This window comes from Papio anubis, chromosome 2, assembly GCF_008728515.1.
Source record: "Papio anubis isolate 15944 chromosome 2, Panubis1.0, whole genome shotgun sequence".
Taxonomy (NCBI): domain Eukaryota; kingdom Metazoa; phylum Chordata; class Mammalia; order Primates; family Cercopithecidae; genus Papio; species Papio anubis.
In genome coordinates this window covers 25,784,428-25,804,174 of record NC_044977.1, presented here as the reverse complement: position 1 = coordinate 25,804,174, position 19,747 = coordinate 25,784,428, and the positions used below count along the sequence as shown (strand labels likewise).

The 19,747-nt window shown below is 34.0% G+C and overlaps 1 long non-coding RNA gene across 3 annotated transcripts in view; it reads right to left on the bottom strand.

Annotated features, from left to right (window-relative positions):
* LOC103881514 overlaps positions 1-19,747 on the bottom strand; it is a 189,916-nt gene that overhangs the window by 16,600 nt on the left and 153,569 nt on the right. For 2 of the 3 annotated variants that reach the window (XR_004182034.1, XR_004182035.1), the window contains exons 3-5: positions 9,516-9,596; positions 6,942-7,042; positions 56-3,914 (exon numbers count right to left, since the gene is read on the bottom strand). This is a non-coding gene — a long non-coding RNA (uncharacterized LOC103881514). The remainder of the gene's footprint in view (positions 1-55; positions 3,915-6,941; positions 7,043-9,515; positions 9,597-19,747) is intronic. The other variant, XR_001899539.3, reaches the window with a different exon arrangement.

Genomic DNA, 19,747 nt, shown 5'->3' with positions numbered 1-19,747 from the left:
CAGAGTCAGTCCATTCTAATTTTATAAATCCTTTAAAGCAGAGAACTTTTCTTACCTGTGGTCAGAAAGAGGTATAACCACTACATTGAAGAAGTTTCAGGAAGATGTGGGATAAGATAAAGTTAACTGGCCACTGCTGACTTTGGAGATGGAGGAAGGCAGCCAAAAGCTGGTGACATTTAGCATCTGGGAATCGTTCTCAGTTTAAGACCAGAAAGAAAACAAGGATTTCAATTTTACAAACTGAAGGAACTTATTTCTACCACCAACTTAAATAAATGGAAAAGAGATTATTTCCTGAACCCTTCAAAAAGCAATGAGGACTGTTGGCACCTTGATTTTGGTTTATTGAGACCCATACCACACTTCTGACTCACAGAAATATAACAATTTCTGATGCTTAAGCCACAACATTTACAGTAATTTGCTAGGCCTACAATAGAAAATTCATATAGATTTTGGTGCCTGAAAATAGAATGTTGATGTAATGAGTAGAAAAATGTGAAAGTAGAATTGACTTTGGAATGGGGCACTAAGTGGAAACTGGAAGAATTTTGAGAAGGCAGAGAGAAAAAGCCTAGATTGTCTCGAAAAGACTGTAACTAGAAATACAAATATGAAACGTGCTGCCAGTGAAGACTTAGTAGAAAATGAGCAACAAGTTATTTGAAATTGAAGGAAAGGGGATTTTTATTATATTGTGACAGAAAATTTAGCATAATTATGTTATACAGTTATGTGGAAACAGAATTTGTAAAAAAAAAAAAAGTGAAACTGAAATTTAGTTGAAGAGATTTTTGAGTGGAATATTGAACGTATGGCCGGGTTGCTTCTTGCTGCTTAAAGTATGAAAAGAGACAGAAATTGAGGGAAAAGCTGTTAAACAAAATGAGGCTATGACTTGAGGACTTTGAAAGTTCTCAGTTATCTACGTTGCAAAAAAAAAAAAGAAAAAATGCATAAAAATTAAGAGATTCATTATTAGGAAAGTGAGTAAGCAGAGGTATGGCTGCATAATCTTGTGCCAATATTTCAGAAAGATTGAAAGTATTCAGTCATATAAAAGGTTCTCCGAAGAGGTTAAGGGTGTTGCTCACAAATTTTTTTAAATAAAAGAACATTTTAGAAACTGAAGGGTTTTGCCTCCTCTCCCACCCTCTCAGCAAAAATCAAACATATCAGTGAGTTTATGCAGGAAAATCTGTATATAAGCCTTTTTTCCAGTGAGTTGAATCCCTGTGACATACATAGGAGACCTGTAAAATTTCTTGAAAATTTTATACCAACAGAAACACTGGCAGATTGAAATGAAAGAGAGAGAGAAAGTACAAAATGAAAGAGGACAGCCTGGCCTTCTTCCTACAGTCATGAAACAGACTGATAAAACTATGCAGCAACAAACATGTTCTACTTGTGAAAAAGAAGCATGACTCTGAGGACACAGCCTCAAATCCAGAGGGTAAAGCTTAGTGCCACGGAGGATTATTCCTAGATATGGAAACCAAATGGAGAGTGCTTAGCTAGTAAAAATTACTAAGCTTCTTGAAACCTGTGAATTCTGATTTTAGGTTTTATTTTTCTGATAATTAATGAGGTTGACCATTTTTTTATAGGTATATCTGAGACTTTTAGAGAAGACTTGCTTACAAGACATAATTTTATTGAGTTTTCTGCCTTTTTATTATTTGTAGAAGTTATTTATATATTTTGCCTATGAGTCCATTGTGAACTGCATGCATTTTATATTGCTAAAAGCTTTTCCCACTCTGGCTGCCTTTTATTTTTTGATAAATGTGAGTTATTAATATTATTGTAATCAAGTTATCAGTCTTTATCTTTATACTTAATGCTTTCATACTCTTTTAAAGAAATCTTTTACTACCCTAAGTTCATGAAGATAATTTCTCTATATTATCGTCTATAAGCTTTTTTATTTTGCCTTTTATACTTAATCTTTTTAAATAGTGAAAGAGTAGGAATCAAGATTCTTTTTTTTATATAACTATCTGATTGATCTAGCACCACTTTTTGAAAAGATCATATTTTGCCCCACTATCACTTTGTGGTAATTATGTAACAACAAATATAAGCCTCTTTATATCATCTCTGACCTGTTATAGCTCTATTCTGGTTTGTCTCAACTCATGCCAATAACATGTTTTAATTTTGGTTGCTTTATAATAAATCCTGATATTCAAGTTTTTATTCAAAATTGTAATTGATAATTTTGGAATCAACAATTTCGAAAAACTATTAGGATTTTTACTGTGATTGTATTGAATCCATAAATCAACCTGGAGAAAACGGACATCTTTCCAATAGCTTCTTCAGTCTGTAAACAAACTATATCCCTTCACTTCTTTATTTACGTAATTTCTGTCAATAGCTTAGTTATTTTCAATATAAGAGTCTTACAAATCTCTCACTGTATTTTCCCAGGGATTTAATGTTATTTTACTATATTATAAATAGTATCATAGGCAGGGAGCAGTGGCTCACGCCTGTAATCCCAACACTTTGGGAGGCTGAGACAGGCAGATCACTTGAGGTCAGGAGTTTGACACCAGCCTGGCCAATGTGGTGAAACCCGGTCTCTACTAAAAATACAAAAATTAGCCAGGCTTTATGGTGCACACCCGACTCAGGAGAATAGCTTGAACCTGGAAGGTGGGGGTTGCAGTGAGCCGAGATTGCACCACTTCACTCCCTCCTGGGTGACAGAGTGAGACTTTGTCTCAAAAAAGTAAACGAATAAATAAATAGTATCATTTAAAAGTTTTGTTTTCTAATTGTTTATTGAGAGTATATAGAAATAAAATGGCTCCATACTGAAACCCATTTCTCCACCTCTTTCACCCAACAAACTGTAAAGTCACTGATTTATTCATTTACATGCTCATTTTAAAGCCTCTCCCCATTTTTATGGATAATACATTAATTCACGTGGCATAATCTTTCGTAATATATTGCCCTAGTATTTTACCCTAACTAGTCTTCTAACAGTTCTCTTAGCCTCTAGCTTAACATACCTCTAATCCATCTTTGCAAAAGCCCAAACGTATCATGTCACTCCCCTGATTTAGAAACTTCCATAATCCACGAATAAAACTCTTTAATGTGCAAGGTCATTGTTGATTTAACTTCCCAGCCTATCTTCCACTTAGCTATGTAAATCTGTCATCAGCCAACCATTGGTAAACTACTTCCAGTTGTTAAAATGAACACTACTTTTTAAATCTATGTGCTTAACCATGTGCTTTACCATGTGCTCTTTCCTCTATTGTAATGCCATTTTTTTCTGTTTTTTATCTGATTGTTTTCTATGTATCCCTTTATTCCTCGTGAACAACACAGTGTTTGGAATAGTAAGCATTCATTAATAGCTTATTGAAGAATGCATTTGAGATAGTTAAGAGATACGTAGATATAGATTGCAGCAATACCTATATCAAGGAACTAATAGTACTCAGCCTTTAAGAGTTAATTCAAAAGGTTATGCTTCTGAATAGGCACCCCTGATCCCCAAGCAGATGTAGTCACTGTCTCCCCAATGTGTTCTTTGTATAGCTAGAACAGAGTATATATCTATTTGTTAACATATGTCAGGTAATAGTACCTTGATTTACATATATAGGAGATCTTAAAAAACATGGGATTGAACAAAAAAATCCTCTGATTAAAAGCTTATGGTTATGTTGTAGCTTCAAATGTCTGCAATAAATTAACAAAGCTTCTTTTATTTTTCTATTGTGACTTCCTCCATGTGGCTTCTATCCTCAAGGCCACCTGTTGGCCCAAGAAGCCAGCTGGAGCTCCAGTTGTTCAGTCTGTTTTCCAGGTTGCAGGAAGAGAGATGGTAAGTGTAGTAAATGGACATGTCTCCCAGCTTTCTTTATGAAGTATTCCAGATGGTCCTATAATATATTTTTACATGCATGTCACTGGCCAAAAAATAATTACATGACCACACTTAGCTACAAGTAAGGATGGAGAATACAGTCTTTTGTTTATGTATTGCTCAAACAATTGTTGGCTTAGAGTTGAATAAACCCAAGATGAGTATTGGATTGGCACTTAGCAATCTATGCTCTATCACTTACTGTCAGAAGCATACAAGAGATTGTTTTCTGTTTAACTCTTTATCTCTTGTTAACAACACAGTATCTGGCATAGTAGGCGTTCATTAGTAGTTTATTGAAGAATACATGAGACAGTTAAGTGATATGTAGATATGGGGTGCAGCAATGCCTATTTCAAGGAACTAACAACACCTAGTACTTGAAAAGAAATATTTTAGGCTGGGCACTGTGGCTCACACTTGTAATCCCAGCACTTTGGGAGGCCGAGGTGGGCAGATCACCTGAGGTTAGGAAGTCAAGACCAGCCTGGCCAACATGGTGAAACCCCGTCTCTACTAAAAATACAAAAATTAGCCGGGCATGGTGGTGGGCACCTGTAATCCCAGCTACTTGGGAGGCTGAGGCAGGAGAATTGTTTGAACCCAGGAGGCAGAGTTTGCAGTGAGCAGAGATAGCGCCACTGCACTTCAGCTTGGGTGACAGAGCGAGACTCTGTCTCTAAATAAATAAATAAATAAATAAATAAATAAATATTTTAGGTTTGTTGAAGACTAATGTTTGTGTCCCACCCCCTAACCCCCATTCATATGTTGAAACCTAGTTCCTAATGTAACAGTATTTGGAGGTGAAACCTTTCAGAGGTAATTCGGTCATGAGTACTCTGCCCTCATGAAAGGGATGAGTACCCTCATGAAAGACACCCAGAAAACGTGATTGCCTCTTCTACCACGTGAGGACACAGTCTGAAAGGGCTGTTCGTGGACCAAGAAATGGTTCCTTCCTCACCAGACACCAAATCTGCCAGCACCTTTTTTATCTCCAGCACTTTGGTCCTGGAGGCTGAGCACTTATCCTCCAGTACTGTGTGAAATAAGTTTCTGTTGTTTCTTAGCCACCAATCTATGGTAGCTTTTTATAGCAGTCAAAACGGACTAAGTCAAGATCTTAACCTCAGTAGCCCAGGTTTGCTTTATTGTTGAAGATTTATAAAATAATAGCCCTGAAACGTTAAGTACTCTTAGCAAATATTGATTTTGTTGATTTGTAGTATATTTAGGCACACTTATCCCCTGGAAGAATTAGGAAAAAAATGGCAAGAAATGAAAAAAAAAAAAAAAAATGAGGCACCTATGCTACAAAAGTATACATAGACAGTAACTCAGTTCAACAGAATTTAGAAACTTTCTCTTTTGGAAAGAACTTGTAATCACAATTTAAAATATTTCAATGATAAAATACTATGTAATCTGATAAAATAATGAGATATAAATGGAGAAAGGGATAGTTCACAAAGCAATTATTCTTGTCTGTGGTTTCTTTCAGGCATGAGGGTAAGAGGGAGAGTATTAAGGTCACAAGAATTACAGTAGTCTCCTCTTTACCACAGGGGACATGTTTCAAGACCCCCCATGAATGCCTGAAATCATAGACAGTACTGATCCCTCTGTAATCTGTGTTTTTTCCTATATATATACACCTATTATAAGGCTTAATGTATAAATTAGACATGGTAAGAGATTAACATCAGTAACTAATAATAAAATGGAACAATTATAACAATATGCTGTGATAAAAGTTACAAGACTGCGGGGTCTCTCTTTCTCTCAACCTATCTTCTTGTACTATACTCATCTATTTTTGGGACTGTAGTTGACTGAATCCACTGCAGGTAACTGGATCTACAGAATGGGAAACTATGGATAAAAGAGGACTACTGTGTAAAACCGAGAAACTATTACTAAACAGCAGAGTTCTGAAGCTTTATGTGGCTGATTATTGTACAACTAATGCTTGACAGTTATTCAGTTTTCCAAAGGCAATTATTTATTTTTGAAACCTTTCAATTAAGCTAGATTATGTTTTCTAAGTTTCCTATTAATTATCATTGGATTGAAAAGAGTTGGTTTATCCTTTCAGGTTAAAAGGAAAGGAGGCATAAAGAAGTATAGTTAACTGGCAATGCATATTATTTGAATTAACCATTGGAAAGCATTCAGGTAATTTTACATACAGGAAAGCAATTTAAATTGAATTTTTTTTTCTGCAAACATGAATATACTTTGCTCTTACATTCAGCACTCATTAATCACCTATTATATGTCAGACCCTGTGCCAGGTGAGTGAGTCATCCTCTTGCTTATAAAGATCTAAGAGTCTATTAAAAGAGATAGATTTTAATAAAATAATCATGGTAGTGAATGTATAATTGTGAACAGGAAATTGAATTGAATGAAATGAACATGATGCTAAGACAGCACGTAAGTAGGATCTTGACTGAAAAGGAAGATGGGGGAGGTCCAAATAAGACTTTCCTAAGGACATGGTTTTAACGTGACTGAGAAAAACAAAGAATTAACTATCGCTTGGAGGCTTTGACTAGTCAGTTGTATCTTGTTAACTTATAAAGTAGAAAGTTTAATAAGCAGGATCCCTTTAAAAGCTGGATTATCAAATCATGTAAATCATTGCAGATACATTAATTTTTCAGCAACATTTGCTATAGAAATGTCTACAAAGTGGCTTTATTTTATTCTGAGGGTTAATATTATAAAACTTTGCTACAATCACTTTTTCCAGCTATATTAGGATTTTTTCTCATCATTCAATTGTAGTTTAGTTCTTGTTGTGTGCTCTAAGTAGCAGAAATGCTATCTTCAGAGCTGGTTGTGGAACAGGCAACTGACTTTAGGCTGTGTGTCTTAGGTTACAAAAGCATCACTCCTGTGGTTTAGACTGATACTGTTCAATGTGTTAGCCACTAACTACATGTAGCTATTTACATTTGAATTAAACTTTTTTAAAAAGTTAAAAATTGTATTCCTTAGTCTTACTAACCACACTTCAACTGCTCAATAGCCATACCTGGCTTGTGGCTTCTGTGTTGAATGACACAGAATAAATCCATCACCAACAAAATTTCTGCGAGACAGCACTGGTCTAGAGTTCATAAAGTGCAGTGGCATCTGCAATTCACAAGAAAATGAAATTTTCAATCATGAAATGGCTATATCAAAATCTGTGCTGGTTTGACAGCTGGGAGCAGAGGAATGCCGGTGACCAGCCTTACATTGATCCATTTCATGTGAGACTCTTACTCCATTTTTATTAAGAAAAACAACAAATAATAAAATGTAATCCCTGGTGAAAAATCAAAGATCATCTGTCAGTAAAGGAAGCAGAAAAAATATATTGTCTTGTGGCTCATTACACATTGATTGAGTATCATTTTTCTCAAATACATGATTAAGAATGAAGAATCCGCTGGGACAGAATATAATATCTTCTTTATTTTGCCTTGGAAGTTTCATATTGATTTCCCTCTGGCCTACACAGAAGATATTCATAGGTACTAACGATTTGTCTTTGCCTCCAGCTTCTAGAAAATAGAGCTTGAGGCAGGGATCAAAGTACTTACACCTTATTCAGTATGTGGAAGTCCAGGACAGTGAAGATGAAAAGAGACAAGGTAAAACAAGATGCAAAGTAATATAAAAGCAGTAGTAAGAAGTGCAAGTGCACTTTGTAGAGAGGTAAGGTAGATCATTCAGCAAGTGTTTTCACTTAGACTGTGAGGTTTCTCTGGGAAGTCTGCAAGAAGACATACACTGGAGCACTCCATGTAAGGGAGAAATAAAGAGACATTTGTCTTCTCTGTTCTCTCCCATCTCCTTTTTCCCACTAGTTAAGGTTCACATCTTGGGGAGCTGACCCCTCACTTTCAAGTGTTATCAAACAGCATATCACTCCATGTAAGTCTGCAAGTGAAGGCAGTAGGATATAGACAATGTATGGAATCTATAGAATATGCAGACCTCAACATTCACCTTGGACTCCAGTCAGATTCAGGAACGTGGCAAGGGCATTAGCAAAGGGGCAGGAGTGTCATTCAGGATTAATGTTGAAGTAAGAAAGCTTAAGATAGTGATTTGGCTGGTTGTATCTTCAAGGATTGAGCATAACTACAATAAGGGGAATGATTTTTTTTGATGATATAATCTTCAAACGGGCTGGAAATTTTTAGGAAGAATACAGGGAGAATGTTCTAGAAATGTCATGATGAAGAAAAGGTTTTAAATGGAGAGAAAACACAACTACCACTTGAAAGAACCACAGAGAAAGCAGCATCCTCAGGGAGGAGCCTTTTTTTGTGTTAAGATAAGCAGGGGAATGAAAACTTACTAAGAGGTTAAACTTAAAGGGTAAGTCAATGATGACTGACTCAAGTTTCAGAGAACAGAACAGGGTTTGATGGATTGGGAAGTGTGCAAGCCTGGATTAGAGTGAGAGAGGTACTCAGTTTCATGAGAGTGAGTGTTTAGATAACACTTAGGGAGGACTTGGGAGTTGGGGTGCCTTGTGGTGACTGACAAAAAGAAGGATTTGAGTCTTGAACAGATTGATAGTGTCCGTGGCATATTGTGGGGTGGGGCAGTAAGTTTTGGGGGAAGTAGAATGGGAGGGTCTTGCAGCACCATGCACAGCCCTGTGTGTCCATTCCTCAGCCAGGCCCAAAGCCTGGCATTTGTGAGCAATGGCAGCAGGATCACATGGGGCTCAGAAAGCATTGTCTCTCCAACACATAGTTCTTCTGATAGCATAATTGAGACATCAGAGAAGTCTGTCTGTAGGCTCTGAGAGGGGCAATAGTGGGAGGGATGTGGGTGCACTATATGCTAATGTATATTTTCAACAATATTAACATTTATGTGTATCACAGTTGAGACATATTTACCACTGAGATATATGCTGCTATCTTACAGAAAATAGCAATTCTTTCAGCAAAAACAAAGAACCATCTGAAAGTCCTGCTGTAACCACTTTCGGATTGATCATCCAAATTGTGAGGCAAGGATTCTGGTAATTTAATCACTCCTGGATGAATGAGAATACAGAAGTTATCAGCTTCTTTCATGGGGGGTGGGAGGGCAGTGGAGGGACTAACATAGAAATCCCCAAATGGTATATTATACAAGGAACAGAGATTTTAAATAGAAAGAAATGTATATTTATTTTTCTGGAATGAATTCTCATGCATTCATTATAATATCTCTAAACATCATATCAGAATTTGGCATACCAAAATATTTAAGTCAAATATAGTTACCAGAAAATATTTTTTCTCATATTTTCCACTTCTTTGACTTTTCATAAAAATGTTTACAGAGAAAAGCACATTCTTTAGAGAAAGTCATTACACAATGCATGGAGTATTATTATTACATAAGTCTTCAATGTCTCCATTTGTGCTCATCAAAATGCACGGAACACAAGCTACGATCCTCCGAAAATTGCTAAGAGCTTACCACACGGATAGATATTAATACTCTTTGTAGAAACGGAAGAAAATTACGTTTAGCCCAAGTGACTTTATATCCCTTCCTAGGTACATTAAGCCTCTTTTTAAAACTAAATAAAAATTATGTTTAGCCCAAGTACCTTTATATTCCGTCCTGGATACGTGACTATTTTCTTCATTTAATCTGCAACATTCAGGTTCTGTTTACGCAGCTGAAATACCTATTGTCCAAGAATTAAAGAAAACATAAAATAAAATTGCCATCATGCTATCAAACCCTTTTGCTAATATAAAATTTCTGAACAAAGACCTGAAAGGATATATTCTTATGTGGCAAACAGATTTAACGTCTGCTTTAACAATCTAGAAAACAGAGAACAAATGTAGAGAAATCACAGGATGCATGTTAACTGCAAGCTACTGGTTCCCACAAAGAGAGACCAGAATTACAAGCAGGTAAGGTGCAGTAGAGGTTGGGACAAAGATCTAGGAATGTTTATAGAAAATTCCTCTCCCTTGAAACCAGAAGTATTAAAAAAAACATTTTCTTCTAATAATTAAATGTATTACTCAAGCAAGTAACATGATACAACTAAAGAGCGTGCTAACTAGTTGTAAACACATCATCATACAAATATGCTAGTGGGTTTGGTTTTTATTTCATTTGTTGAAAAAATGGTAAAAATCAGAGAAAAGGTAAGTAAATATCACACACATACCTGCATCCACTACCCAGGATGATAAATACTAACTTTATCTCATATTGGCTTCTGACATGTTTTCATAAAATAAATGAAGTTATCATGAATCAACTTCATCCCCTTTTCTCCCCACGATCATTCTACTTCTTGACTAGCCAGAGGCAACTACCATCACAACTGTGTGTGTTTAATCAGTTTATGCTCTTATACTTGATTTCATATATATGTAGTCACTATCAAAACATTACATATTTCAAATTTCCATAAATGATATCATGTGGAATCATTTACAATATGCTTTTTAAATTCAACATTATATTTTTGAGATCCATTGATGTTGATAAATGTCAATTGTAACAATATAATGCATTTTATTTATCCATTTCTCTTTTGATATCATTTGTTTCTGATATTTCATTACTACAAATTATTCTACAATATGCAACTTTATATATCTCGTTATGAAATGTGCAGGACTTTTTGTAGGATGTATGCTTATGAGTAGAATTGCTGAGTCACAGGTAGGAGCATCTTCAGTTTCCTGCTAGATTGTCAGATTATAAATCGGTCCTTAGTCTGTACTCTTTCCCCAGTATACAAGAGTTTTTATTTATCCACATTCTAAATTATATTTGGCAAGGTCAAACTTTAAAATTTTTTTCCACTCTTATTGGTGTAAAATAATACAGCATTTTAAACTAACGTTTTATTTTCTCAGTTATGAGATTGAGCATAATTTTAATTTTTTTTAAACATTCAAGTTTGCGCTTCTCTGAATTGCTTTCCATGTAGATGGTACACTTGTTTACTAGGTTGATTATTCATTTTTTCTTGTTCACTTTAATAAATTCTTTTTACCATTGTAGCTACCTATTTTTAGTTACACAAGTTAAAAAAAATTTTATACCTTTAGGTTTTATGTATCTAATTGATATATGTTTTCTTCATGACTTTTTTGTCTTAAATTATTTGCTTCCACATTGTAAGGAAAATTGTCAGTTACATATTCCTCTAAAAATTTTAAACTTTTACTTTTCAATCTGTGGCCTTGGATCCAGCAGGATTATTGTGGAGGGTAAAGTTCATGACAGAGAATCTCATCGCATTCTTATCATATGTAGAGCCAGTTGACCCAGCACCAATTACTGCAGTGCTCACCTTTTCATGATTAATTTGTACTGTTGCCTCTATCAGACATTGCATTTCCTTGTGGCTATGGGTCTCTTTTTAAATTCTTTTTATTGACTCCTGTCCCAATTAAATATTGTTTAATACTGTGGCTTTAAATGTGGTAGGTAATGAGCCAAGTCTTTCTTCTCTGTTTTCCTGCTTTTCAAATTCAACTTAGAATATAAAGAAATACCTGAGGCTGGGTAAGTCATAAATATTATAAAAGAAGTTTATTTGGCTCTTGGTTCAGCAGGCTGTACAAGGAACATGCCACCAACATCAGCTTCAGGTGAAGGCCTCAGAGAGCTTCCAATCATGGTGGAAGGGGAATGGGAGCTGTCATGTCACATGGCAAAGGAAAGAAGAGAGAGAGAAGGAGCTGCCAGGCTCTTTGAACAATCAGACCTCAGGGTAACTAATAGAGCGAGAGCTGATTCATTACCTCCAGGAAGGCACCAAGTCTTTTACAAGGGATCCACCCCCTTGCCCCAATACCTCCCACCACAGCTCACCTCCATCATAGGTGATCAAATTTCAACATGAGACTTGGAAGAGACGAATATCCAAACCGTATCAGTTGGTGAATAATTTTCTTTTCTCATAATACCTTTACCTGGTTTTTCTATCATGGTTATATTGATCTTGAAAAATAATTTGAATAGTTTTTATTTTTTAATTTTTAGAACAGTCTTTATCAGTTAGTGATTACGTATATATAGACTATTTGATCTTCTAGCCTTGATCTCTTTTCTTTTTCTGTGGATAGAACAAGAAGGGGGAATAGGAATGAATACATTTTCTAATGGTTATTAGTCTCTTCAAGCTTTCTATGTTTTATTCATTTTATAATGTAAATATTTTCAAAAAGTTCTCTTGGGCATTAATTTTATTGTATTATTCCTTGTAAGTTTTAAATCACCATAAATCTAAAAATACTCTACTTTTTCATTTTCTAGTATTGGTTATTTGAGCTTCATCTTTTCTTCAGTTGCCTTGATTAAAATATTCTTTTGTTTTTCTTTTCTAAAAATACAGATTTTGATTTTCATATCTTCTCTTTTATTTTAATGTGTGCTGCCTTATTTTTCTCTTAACTTTGTAATTTGTTTCTCCTTCTTTCTTGGCTACATTGCATGCTTTGTATGTATTTTGAATATACATTCTATTTATTAGATATAATTGAGTTATTTATTGGATATATTTTATTTTTCACCTTCACCTAGCTTTTTAACATTACCACATCGCTTCTTTATGCTAATTTTGCTCTTCTTTTTCTAATTTATAAATGTACAGCAATAAGTGTTCTAATCATATTCTGTACATTTTGATATGTAGAATACATTTTGATAGGTAATTTTTTGCAACTATTCACTTTTAAACACTTTGGTATTTCCATTGAGATTTCCTCTTCAAACTGAAGGTTATTTACACAATGTTTGTGTGCATATGTGTATATTTTAATACAAATAGGTAATTTTGTTATTGACACCATTTATCTGTGGTCAAATAATGCAAGTATGTTTTGTTGTAATTGAGATTTCCCTGGTGGCTTTTACTGATTGATTTTTAAAATAGGTTTCACATGTGTTGGAAAGAAGGTACAATATTTATTTCTTTAATGTAGAGTTTTATAGTTAGATAGAGACAGAAAAACAGAAAATAATGCTGTTGACTCCATTGCTTATATTTTCTATGGCCCTGATAATATTTTTCTAAATCAGCTTTTTGGAAAATGTTTTAAAGACCCCACTATAATTATAAACTTGTTCATTTCTTTTGTATAATTCTGTTAATTTTAACTTTATGCATTTAATTTTATATCATTAAAGTATCACAATTTAAAATATTTATATGTATATTAGTGAATACCTTTATTATTATAGAGTGTCTTATTCTTGTTAAAGCTTTTACTAAATTCTTTTTAATAATACCACTATTTGCTATTGTTGGGCCTGCTTTTTAAAAATAAGTATTCCTTATTATTCTTTATTTTTTATGTCTTTTATCTCAAATGTTCTGTATTATTTGGCTTTATTTGTGTCTCTTAAGAGTAGCATTTAAAATGAATGTTTTAAAATACATTCCTATATATTCTGTTATAACAAATGAGTATATTACTGATTTTGACTTATGTCTGGCATGCTATGTTTCCCTTTCTTCCTTATTTTCCCCCGGGTTCTTTTTGTTTTCTTTATCTCTTGCTGTGATGATGCAGTTTCCTGTTTTTCTCTGTTATTCTTTTCATATGTTTTGCTTATATGGATTTATCAACTGTATTTCTGTTTTTTTTAGTGGTAACATTAACATTTTAGATACAGAATTACCATGTAATAATTATCTCTAATAATTATTTATTTGATTTTTTTTCTTTATTATTATCAACATTAGTTTTTTTGCTTTTTTATAGGTAAGAGGGAAGTTCAGGGAATTTGAATTGACCTGTGTCTCTTAGCAACAAGTAAAACCCACCTTCAGCAAATGAACTTGCTGAAATTCAATATATATCCTAAACTTTAAACTTTTCCAACAAATTTAAAGCATTTAGTTTCTCCTTTCTCCTCTCAAACCATATGCTATTCACATTATTCTATCTAGAATTTTAGTTTTAGGTGTTTTCGAAAAGAAAGAAAGAAATTCAACAAAAATTACTTATTTAAATAAAATGTACAAACATATTGGATCTTTGTTTCTCACAATTGCTAACTGCATTTTATGCCTTCCATACAAGTGGACTCTTCTTTTTTTGCTAAGTAAATGCTTCTAAATTTCTATGAGTAAATAATTCCTTTACTCGTTTATGTATTAAAAATGTTTTCCTAATGCCCTTACTCTTGAATGATTGTTTATAGGTGTACATAACTGTAGTTTGATCATCTTTTTTTCAGCACGTTGAAGCTATTACTTCGTTGTCTTCTGATCTTTACTGCTTCTAAAGGGATATCTGTTCTCATTCTAATTATTAGAAATTTTGTTTTTCTCCCAGAGAGGCTGCATGGTTTTCTCTTTGGCTATTATGTTCTCCATTCCGTTGTTTGTCAAAGTGTTGTTTACTTGTATTCCACTTAGCTCTTGCTGTGCAGTTTCTAAATGAAGATTCAGACCTTCAGTCTGGAAATAGTTCTAAATCACTTTATGTCTTTAAATATTGACATTTTCTCTTTTGATAATTTGCTGGGAAAAATATCAAGTCAGACCGTTCCTCAAGACTGTCATAACTTTGATGTCATATTTCCCCTTCCTTCTCTTTCTTTTTCGTTCTGTAGGTCAGTTCCTCAGTGTTCTTTCTAATTCATTAATATTTTCTTCAGCTCTTCTAAACTGATGTTAACCTAATTTACTCAATTTTTTTGGTTTCTATTGCTTTTTAATTTTAATGATTTGATTTTTTATTTCTAAAATTTCTCTTTAGAACTTGTCTATAGCCACATGTTTTTGAAACAACCATTTTCGGTACTATAATCATTTCTTCTTTTCTTAATTTATACATTTTAAGATCTTAAAAATACATATTTAAATTTTTCTCAAATTGTGCAATCATAATTATGCCATTCAGTTAACATCTGCTTGATGGCTCTCTTTCATTATTTCTTTTTATGCTTATATGCTTTGAAATTTTAGTCTTTCCTATACCACTCATATACCAGTCTTTCATGCTACAATGTTGCTTTCTTGGTTTCTTTGTTTGTTTTGGCTGAATCTCTCCTTTCTCACCTCTCCATGTGTGGCAGTTTTACAGTTGTCTCTACCTGCCTTGCCCTTGTATTGGCACCCAGACTCTCAGAATGCAGGGATATTATGGGTGTATTAGCTAGTTGGGGCCTGGCCAAGCTTTGGTGAAGCACCTATTTGTGCTTCCTCCCACCTATTAGGCAACAACTTATCAGCCTCAGCTTTGCCTCTGAACATGGCTGGCCTGGCCTAACTCTCTATAGCACACACTGAATCTGGCTCCATTCTCCCACCCGTTTTGATCCTCAGAAGTTGAAAGCATAAACATTTCTGCTACTTCCTTGTCCTGGAATGTGGTAGGCCTGTGACTTAAACCACATTTACTGCCATGTGTTTTTATTCTTCTTCTGATCTTCAAAGATGTTTATCTTCCTTTTGCTTGTAACCATGCCTTTTAAAAGCATATGCAACATATCTTCTATCTTTGCTGTGAGTTTTTGAGGAGGAGCGGAAAAATATTCTACAGAAACTGCCCATGCCAACTTGAACAGCAACCTCATTGCAAGTGGCTCTGTAAGAGCAAAGGCGGTCAGTAACAGTTGTAGATCGAATTGCAAGTTTACATGAAAACCTCAGCCCATCACTGTTACAGTTCTGAGTGCCACTTATTTAGCAAGGGAAAATCACCTATGGAATATGGCTTCAGAGTATTGATTAGTCCTTTTCACACAGTTGCATGCTAGTGTCTGAAATTTTAGGAAGAGTTGCATACATTTGACATAATATTACAAATAGTTTTATTTCTCCTGGTAAAATATACATCTCCTTGTGTTTGATATGACTTTAAGCTTTATGAATCATCTGTGTCCTACTGCCTTGTCGTAAAGTTATTTGTCAAATTCTTTCCTAAGATCAAGGTTTGATTGGAAAGACAGAAAGAATATGAGGAAACTTTCTGCCTAGCACGTAGATTTGGATGAGAAATTACATTGCTTTTAAAAGAATACAGGTATTGGAGTTAGTAAAGAAGAGGTGTCCTCACTTACAGCTGGACAGATCATCTTGGACAGATTTTTAATTTCTATGAAATTTTATTTTCTTAGTTTCTAAAATGGAATCTTTATGATGATTACATGAGATAATGTATGTAGTAGTACTGAGTATAGAGAAGGTACTCAATAAATGTTAGTTGAAAGAAAGTAAGAGACAGAAAGTTTACACCCGGAGCACCAAAGAGGGTTCCAATTCCATCTACTTAGTTTTGCTTTTCTCAGTCACAAATCTCTTAGAACGAATCTCAATAAATAAGTTACATTTACTGCAAATCAATTATCTAGTCAATAATCTTAGGGAAGTACTTTAACTCTGAAGATTTTATAATCATAGCTTCAGAGGAAAACATTCAAATTGAGTAGACTTGAATAAACCACTGATTTGTCAGTGAAGTCTAAGAATCTGAATAAATTCATTTTAAGTGTATCTTCATTATTTTCAATGACAGTTAGTTTTAGGTGGAAACTCTCAACTAACACTTTTGCAAAGACCAAAACAAATCACTTTGCAGAATGATTAAGGCAGCAACAAAGAGCAACTGAGTTTGTTCCTTGTTAAAGATATTTGCTTTTATATTAGTCCTAAGAGAAATATGATGGTCTAGGAGACTGCCATTGAACTAAATCTTACATTACTCCTTCAGATATATTTAAGCTCACAAAATAGCTCCAAATCCCATACTACTCTTATAAAATAATCATAATTAATTGCTATGGTATCAACATTGAGCATAAAGGATAGTAATAATTTTATCTTATATTTTCAGAGTTCCTTGCAGTTTTCAAAGCACTTTTACAGGCCTTATCTGATTTGAGCCTCACAATAAGACTATAAAGCAGGAATTATTATCTCCAGTACACAGATAAGGAAAATGAAGTAGAGAGAAGTGAAATGAAGTTGCTCAGTAATTCAGAGCTCCAGCAACTACACTGTAGTTGGCAGGGCTGATCAAACTTTCTAGTGCCTAACGAAGTGTCATTTACACTGTAGGCATTTAAATTTGTACTTATGATATAAAAGTAAGATTTACTGAACAGAGCATTGTACAATATATTCAAAATTCCCAAGATTGTTTAGAGAATTTACATTATAGACTACCATTAAAATGCATGTTTTTGGCATTTAATAGAAATCAGTGATTTCTAAATCTCTATCTCTTGAGAAATTACCTTCTGCATGTTTTATTTCAAGGATATCAAGCACTTCACCACTTATTTTTTTTAACTCCAAATTGTCAATGAAAGCAATTCAGTATTGTACAAAATGTAACTTTGTACAATTCTCTAAAACCAACAATCAAGAAAGAAGACACCTCCTTATTCTTAAGTATAACATGCCCTGATACGTTATTCTTATGTTCAAAAAGATCTTATGAGACATCAGATACTGAGCTCAAGTAACTATACCAAAGGATTAAACCCAGAGCTTGCCTTAACAAGAAGTTCAGATTTGTTTTGCTAAGACATTACAAGTGCATGATGACATGTTTTAAATATACCAGTGCCTCTTGAGCAAAAGGACTATTGTAATATTTACTATATTATAATATCATAATTTGTAGCAGCACATATTACTACTATGGGTTTATATTTCAGCGGTTTGAACTCCAGCAGGTCTTGAAATTATTTTTATAACTTTAAATGAGGTGCATTTCTTCATGTCTTACAAACAGTAAAAATTATTTCTATCTATATTACCCTTTCCCTATTTTCTAAACTACTTATTTTGGCCTTATTCATCTATGTTTCCATCCATGAGTCTTTCATATACCAGTGTTAATTTTATTGTGAGGATATAAGTCAATATCATTCCAAGAAAAACATGCCTGTTACACTCTAACAAAGTGAGTGCTGCTCCTTCACTTAATTACAAGCTCCTATCCCCCAACAAACAAAAATGATAAGGAAAACTCTGCTCTTCACATTTTCTTCTGGCACACTGTGTGACCTGAAGAAAATTCTGTTTCCTGCAGTCTGGCATCACATTTTAAATAAAGCTGCATTATGACTTCCACAGGCTTTTGGAAATTTTGCCTTTTTGGGCCCCTTTTTTATTAAAAAAAATAATAATAATAATGATATTGTATGACTGTATTGCCACCAAGATGAATATATTGATATTGCATATTAAAACTTTTTAATCTAAGTTTATTTATTTCTGATTTTAAAAGAAATTAAAATATTTTTTGGCACCCTAGAGGTACTCTGGGCTCTAAACACTATGCCTGCTATTTCTAATAGAGAAATCAGCCCTGATTCTAATCTTTGGGAAAACAGATTTTTAAAAAATGAATTTGACAGTTGTTTTCTTAAAAATTCTATTTATATTGATGGTCTTCTTAATGTTAAAGTCTCTGAAAAGTATTCGAGGCTTCTTCAGCATTTAAGAAGTAGTCATCTCCATGCATATGCAATCAATACAAAGATTATTAATTTATATAATTTCACACAAAAAAGTCTAACATTGCCTTACAATGTGCTGCGACTAGAGTAAGAGGCTTATATGCATCATTTCATTTAGTCCTAACTACCCCCAAGAAGTAGGTATTAGTATTATAACTTGCATTATACAAATACCGAAACTAAGGTTCAGAGGACTAAAATGGTGTGTTCAGTGTCCCACAGGAAGTACGTGGTAGAGGCAGAATCGAAATCAATGGTTGTCTGAGCCTTAACCACAATACCTACCCCAGTTGGTGTTTAATATATTATTTTGATGATTGTGATATATTTGAGTTACTTTTACAATGTAATGTTCAAGTTGTTTTTTTAAGCATATTTTATTGCTAAAATTGAAAAAAAAAAAGATAATCTTCTTCCACAATTTTATATCATAAGGAGGAACAAAGAGCCTTAATTATATATGGCCTACCTTGAATCCACCCTCATATCTCCACACATAAACACGTATCTGTAAGTATGCCTTACACATACACACACACACACACACACACAATCTCACCTATTCTTCCCCAAACGTGGGTTGTGAGATTCTTCGTAGAATTTTCTTTCTTTTACTTTTATTTCAGCAAATGTCTTTAGTTCAACTTCAAAACCCTATACTAGGCATAAATAATGTAAATATGAGAAAGACATATCAGGAAAAAGGAACAATTTAAGCTTCTTTTATTATTTCGACAAAGGGGTCGTATCAGGTTCCAATTCTGCTGGTATCTACAACTCATTAGCTCCAGGCAAACTCTCTTCACTAAAAATAATGAAAAGGATCGCATATTACTTGACAAAGTGAAAAGAGAGGATAATGCAAGTGGGCAGATTGGTAAGCTGCGGGATGAAAAACTGTCACCAACTAATGGCCTGAATTTGCACTGACTCGTCTAGGTGTTGTGATGATCCTGTCCAGCTGATTCAAAAAGAAGCATGGTGGATAGCCTTGATAACTAATGCTCAGTCAATGCAATTGCAACTAAACTTCTGTTCTTATCCAGAATTCTTTTGTTACTCTAATTCACATGCACTGTTTTACTTAGGGGATGCTAACATGCCATAATGGGTTTTTGGCAATATCCATTAGCTTTGAGAGGGGCAAATAATGAATAGGTAGACCACTTTTCTTTTGCAAAGGCTCAACATGTAAATTTTTATTTAAGCAGGACAGTGGTAAGTTCAGATTATGTTCATTTATTGAATATGTACTAAGGGGAGGATGGTGCTTTAAAATACTTGAACTGATTTGTGAAGCTGTGTTTTCAAGTTCTTCCTGAGCTAACATGAATGTATTAACATTATTTATATAGGTGGTGTTAAGATGTCAAAAAA